The sequence below is a fragment of the Puma concolor genome, chromosome B3, assembly GCF_028749965.1.
Source record: "Puma concolor isolate L17-30 chromosome B3, mPumCon1.1.hap2, whole genome shotgun sequence".
NCBI lineage: Eukaryota > Metazoa > Chordata > Mammalia > Carnivora > Felidae > Puma > Puma concolor.
The window spans coordinates 54,112,101-54,119,249 of NC_141672.1; positions in this window are offsets into that span (position 1 = coordinate 54,112,101).

Below are 7,149 nucleotides of genomic sequence, written 5' to 3' on the forward strand. Positions count from 1 at the left end.
TTCTGGTAACAGTCAATTACACCACCAGGATGATGACTCCTCTTCTCACCTGCTGCTCCCTGAACATGGGAAGCCCAAAGTTCCAGGCAGATGACATAGCTTATAGTTCAATAAAGCTCTTCCTATGTCCATGGTGAACCTGTTGTATACCTTTGAGAAGTTGAACTTCTAAACCCTCAGAACCCAGGGCACACTTGCTGTTTTATATGTATATTTATTTATTTTGTCTTGAAAGTGAACACAGGTTCCTGGATTACAGAAGACTATTAATGTAACAGTAAGCACATTCGTTCCCCAGGCCTCATCTTTACCCTTCCAGGTGATACAATGAGAACCAGCTGACTGGGCCTGCAAATGTACAGAGGAGGTTTCTTGCCCAAGAGAAGAGGAACCCCAAAATTATAATTCTGTGAGCTTATATGGGCCACACACTGCCCAGCTGCCACCTTACCCTCCAGGAAGAGAGAAAAAAAAAAACAACTTTATGTCCCTAATACAAACAAATCTTCTCTGGGAAGAGAAGAGGAAGCTTTCCCAATTTTTAATCCTTTGGAATGTAAGTGGATGACTGGTATTTGCTTTTACCTGCCTTTGAAATGTAAGGGAGAGAGATATCTCCATCTCTCTAGAGATCTCTATCTATTTGGCCATCTAAATTCTAGACTTCTCCTTTAACTGAGATCCAGGTACAGAACTGGGAAATGGTAAACATAAAATTTAGAGTAGAGCTGGTCTTTGGTGGGAGATGAACAAGAATATGAGGGATGCACAGGGGCTTCAAAATAATTGGTAACATCCTATTTATTAATCTGGGCACATAAGTTTCCTTTAACTTTTTATATATTCTATATAGCTTATAATATATTATTTTGTATGTATGAAATATCATGAAATATGTGACTAATTAAAAAATTTAAAAGAGAATATGAGAACTAGTTCTCCATGCCTCATTTTGCTTTTTACTTATGTTACCAGCAGGAATCCAGGCTCACTCACAGTTGGTGCCACACTGCTTTTTACATCTCCTAAATTGACACCAATCTTCCAAACCTCCTTACATCCCAATATTTTCCAGTGACTCCTCTGAACCCAGGGTCAGTTATCCCCATTCTGTCATCATCACAACTCTCTTCACCTTGGTGCCTTAATTCAGGAGTCAACAAAGTATATAGCCCACAGGTCAAATCTAACCTTCTGCCTTTTTTTTTTTTTAAAGTTGCATTGAATCACCTATTAATTTACATAATGTCTATGGCTGATTTCCCCCTACAAGAACAGACTTGAGCAGTTGTAACAGAGACCATATGGCCTAGAAAGCCTATAATATTTGCTATGTGGCCCTGTACAGAAAAAATTTGCCAAGTTCTGCCTTATCTGAATCCTGGCTCTTTCCTAGGGCCACATTCCACTTAGCCCTCTCAAGACAAGACTAGTTTTTCACTCCTTCACACGTAGCTCACAACTAGAGACATCAAAGGGGTATTATTGATACTTCTAAACTGTGCCTTCTCTTTCTGCTTTTTTAAAAACAAAATATTTGAAACTTGTGCTATTGCATGATAGCTCATTTAGACAGCCATAATCCTGAAAGACCTCTGAGCACCAACCTGTCCCCTGAATCTCAATCTCCCTCTCTCCCCTCCTCTCTCACCCCATCCTTACACAGAGATGAATCTAGAACCTGGATTACTGTCAGCCAACCGCACCCATGACTGTAAATTTGATCATGTCATCAACGACCCCACTAACTTATGTTCACCTTTTATTCAACATTCCTCTCTTTGACCATGCTATCCCATCCTTCCATCTCATTTATTCTATAGCCCACACTCTACAATAGTTCAACTTTAAGTATACAACCAATCCAATTTTTGATTCTTCATCACCCACCCCAACTACCTTTGGGGCCTAATTTTCCTCCCTAGTTAGCCAAAATCAGTGCTCTTCTGAAACTTCAGTGTACATATGAATCCCCTGGGGATCTTATTAAAAATGTAGATTATGATTTAGTGGACCTGGGGTGGGATTTGAGCTTTTTCATTCTAGGAAGCTCCCTGGAAGTCTAGTGTTGCAGGTCTTCAGATCACTAGCAACCTCTTATTCTATTATTTTAAGAGAAGTTAGGAAGGAGATTACTCTATTGCTCCAATAGATATATGGAGATTATTTCTGAGTTTGCAAATGTGTAATTCGTAGGCAATTTGGGTTTCCTAATTGGTGCCCACTAAAGTTAAGTTCTTACTCTCTTCCAGAAACCTAGATAAGGAATTATCTTCCTTGATAATCACATATCAAAAAGATAGCTCCCAGGTCCTTGAGAAAGTCATTAATGTAAAATTGTAATGTAATGTAATGTAAAATTGTCAAAAGTCTTTTTAAAGTATTTACATCTTTAAGGGAATTTCTAATTTGAAGTTTTCAAAAGTAAATACTCTAAGAAAAGGAGGTCAGGGGGCACCTGGATGGCTTAGTCGGTTAAGGGTCTGACTTCAGCTCAGGTCATGATCTCACAGTTTGTCAGTTCGAGCTCCACATGGGGCTCTGTGCTCAGAGTTCAGAGCCTGGAGCCTGCTTTGGATTCTGTTTCTCTCTCTCTCTCTCTCTCTCTCTCTCTCTACCCCCCCCCCTCCACTTGTGCTCTGTTTCTCTCTCTCTCAAAAGTAAATAAGCATTAAATATATAAGAAAAGAAAAGAGAAGAAAAGAAAAGAGAGGTCAGGAGCCTAGAGTCAGGAAGATGCATGTCTAAAGTTTAGTGAACATTAGGGGAACTTTAAGGCCATCTTGGTAAATTGCTTCCCATTTACCCCTCTCTCTAAGCTCTCCCCTGAATATGCCTTCCCCCACCTGTCTTTCTCTCCCTCTTCCTCCCTCTCTGTCTCCTCTCCCACCACACACACCTTACTTGTTATACACACTTTATTTAATAGTTCAGTATTGAATCATTTCCCCACGAATCCTACCCCCATGAAAGCCTATTTCAACACTAACATTCTCTATGTCAGTAAATGCTACAACCATACACACCAAATGTTCAACCAAAAACCTAGGAGTAATCATTTCTTCTCTTTCACTAGACCTTCACATCAAGTTCATTAGCTAGTCCTACTTAGCTCTGTCTCAAAAACATATTCTTTATCCACTCACTTATCTCCATTTCTATTGCTCCAGTAGACATATAAGTAACACAAAGAATGCACAAAACTAACACAACGGATATATAAGTAACATTAACTTTCTGCTAGACTATTGCAATATCCTGCTACATAGCTTTTCCAACATTGCTCAAAATCTTCCAAATTTGAGTGGTCATTTTAATTAGATATCTAAGCTGGGATATTTACATATATGATTATTTATACCCTTGCCTTTATGAGACACTTACAAAATACTAACATTTCCAGAAGTCTAGTTCAATCATTCTCAGCTTTTCAAACATTGTTTAAAATAAAATGTTGCTTAAAGTTTAAAATATTTAGTTCTATATTATAAATTGTGATTTTCATTATAAGGATAAATTTAAGTATATTGTATTTATTATTCCTATAAACAATGGATAAGCACAATTTATATATGTACTTATATTCATTAAATATTCATAGGTTTGGCTCAGTATTAAATATTGTCAGTGTTTAACCAAAATTCATTTCAACTTTGTTCATGACAATCTTTCTATAATAATTATTGGAAACTAAAATCTAGATTTCATTTGTTTAATATATTATTAACCCAAAATCGCAGTATATGAATACCTGTGGGGAATAAGCTTAGAAATTCCCTGAGACTGCACTGATGGATTAACAAGGCATAAAGAATTCGAAAGCCATAGGATGTACACATCCAAGTTTGGGTCAATAAGATTAGGTAAATGGGGCAAAGGCCCCCAGTATAGGACAAAGGTATAGGAATAGGAAATCTCAGGATGAAAACATCCAAGATGAGGTAAACAAGATTAGGTATTCAGGGCAGAAATGCCCCCCAACTTAGTACAATAGCAGAAAGCTGCTTTCACAGGAAGGAAGGACCAAAATAGGTAAACAGGACTTTAGACCCCAGCAGGGGAAGTTGCCAAGAGAGGATCTAATTAGCAAAAGAAAGGTGCCTTCTTGACCCTGAAGTAGCATGCTGGGTCTTTCTTGGCCCCTATACCAGTTCAGGTAAACAGGGGTGGTGCCTCATGTTTGCTGTAAGCAACCTCTCACCCAGCACCAGGGTTTTATTTTATATTAACCCAAACCCCTAACACTGCAAATCTCCAAAACCCCCTTTTCTCCACACCCATGAGTTAATGTTCACAGTTTCATTGTCTCTTTGTGCACATCCATCATGCTTCTAAGCCTTCTCATCCTAATAAAAATGGAGCAAAACCCTTACTCAGGGCTCTTGTCTCCTCCCAGACATTAGCCTCTCTCACATTTTCAATCCTGTGTCCCACTCTCTTACTGGACAAGAGAGAACTTAAAACCCAGAGTCTATGACAGATACCAATCAAAAGTTATGAGTTTAAGACTTTCTTCTTAAAAAGTAAGAAAAATCAGTCAGTAAAAAAATTATCAGTTTTTGATATAGCTTTTTTTGACATGTCTTTTCCAAAGAAAAATACTTAACAAAAATCAAGGTTATTTCAAATTAACAATTTAAAACCATACCCATTTTTACCAGAATTTCTAAGTCATGTTGTATGACTTTTCATAAACACACTAAAGAATTTTCTATAAAGTACAATAAAATTGTACTTCAATCTATAATTTTTACATTGACTGTGAAGTTATGAACCTTAAGGCAAGGTAATACATGAGAAATAAACATTATTGACACAGTCTATAAGAACTGTGATAGTTATGAGTCTTTAAAAAATAAGGAAAATAAACTTAATTTGTCTTCAGAAAAGAGGAAAAATTATTATACGTAAATGTATTTATTATACATAAAATAAGGACAATATAGCTGTGTCTTATGAACAAGTTGGAATGAGTATGTTTAGTGCCTTCAATAGCTCTTTGTTTTCATATCATTTCTCTCTGTAATTTCCTTCAGTTTTTTTCTCTCATGCTGAAGGTCAATTCCTTTAATTCTTAGGCAAACCCCTCCACTCTTCAGAAAACAACTGGGTTTAGGATATCTTTCTATTCTGGTTTCAAAATTCTTAGGGGATGAATATTTTTTCTCACCTTTTATCAAAAACCTATCTCTGGACTACTAAATAATGCTAAAGATGCTGGAGCCCTTTTACAGTAATTCTAAGGACAGGAGGAATGTAGTTCTATAAATGTAATGTGACTGGTCAGATAGAAAAATATTGTGGTTTTGGACTTAAAGACTCAGTAGTATAAAGATGTCAATACTACCCAAAGTGATTTATTAATTCAATACAATTATTAAAATTCCATGTTTGGTGAAATACAAGAGGATTCTAAAATGTATTTAATTTCTCAAAAGACAAAGAATAAATAAGCCACTCCTCACAATGAATTAAAAGAAAGGATTGGTGGGGCGCCCTGGGGGCTCAGTCAGTTGAGCATCCGACTGAGGCTCAGGTCATGATCTCACAGTTGGTGGGTTCAGGCCCTGCATCAAGCTCTGTGCTGACAGCTCAGAGCCTGGAGCTTGCTTCGGATTCTGTTTCTTTCTCTCTCTCCACCCCTCTCCCACTCATGCTCTGTCTCTCTCTCTATCCCTCTCAAAAATAAATAAACATTTAAAAAAATTTAAAGAAGAAAGGATTGGTTTACCAGATACCAGTATTTACGATAAAGTAATTAAGACAGTGAGATAGTATCTCAGCATAGAAAGCATACCAATTAAATAGAGTAGTTTCCAGAAACAGAAATAATGTCCAAAATGAAAACATGGGCATTTGATATATGACAGAGGTGATACTAAATGACAATGGGAAGCAAGGTCTTTCTTTCCTTCTTTTTTTTTTTTTTTTTTTTGAGAGAGAGCGTGTAAGCAGGCAGGCAAGGGGTAGAGAAAGAGGGAGACACAGAATCTGAAGAAGGCTCCAGGCTCTGAGTTGTCAGCACAGAGCCCCATGCATGCCTGGAACTAATGAACTGTGAGATCATGACTTGAGCGGAAGTTGGACGCCTAACCCGCTGAGCCACCCTGGCGCCCCAAGAAGCACGGTCCTTTAAATCAATTGTGTTACTAGAACAGTGTGTCAACTTGGGGGTATAATTCCGTATATAAGAAAAAAGTCATCACTATATCTTATTCCTAAGGGATCTTGTTTATTTTTAAAGACTTTTAAGTCATGTTACAGGTAAGTCATGTTACAGGTAAGTCATAGAACTAAGAATAAAGAGATATTTACAAACTATTCCATTAGAAATTTTAATAAAGATTTAAACATGGCTAGCCCAAACCTTATTCAGTATTTTCCTAGGTTTGAAGATAAATATCCAAAATGAACAATATTTTCCATATAAAACCAACTTCTGATTATTTTCATGTATGAATGATGAACATGTCTATCTTGTAAATATTGGATTTCAGACACATTTCTGAATAGTTTCAAATTCATTACTTTTGTTTTTTATTCTAGCACTTACATGGTCAAAACACAATAAAATTTCTTTTGAAGTTTTAACAGCTCACAGTGCTTTTCTTTGGCTCCAAAATTATAAAGTATTCTCAGTTTTAAATCTATAAACACAAACTAGATACTGCTCTTGGCATTGGTCTATTAGGAATAAATCAAGAACATTTTGATAAATAGACACAATAAAAGAAGAAAGAATAGGGTCACATATCCTTTATGGGGCAAAAAATGTCCAGATTCTTATTGCAAAATTTTTTATGATGATCTTATTCCAGTTGAATGAAGAAGTGAATTAAAATGTCCTATTTGCATTTCACCCTTGGAAATATACTGTCCACTTGTTGATTTCCTGAATTTGAGAACACTGATCTAGGATATCACTATCTAAAGACTCATAGCTGAAACTGCGCTTATACAATCTATTTCATCATCATTAAGAGTCTAGTGAAATGTTATCTGCCTCATTTGATTTATCTACGGGACCATCCAATATTTGTGTAAACTTCTTTTGCGAATCTTCTTCTCTTCACCATTATAAACAGAAAATTCTCAACTGTGTTCAAGAAAGCTAAGAGAATACTGCAGAGATGGTATTTCCAATCATCT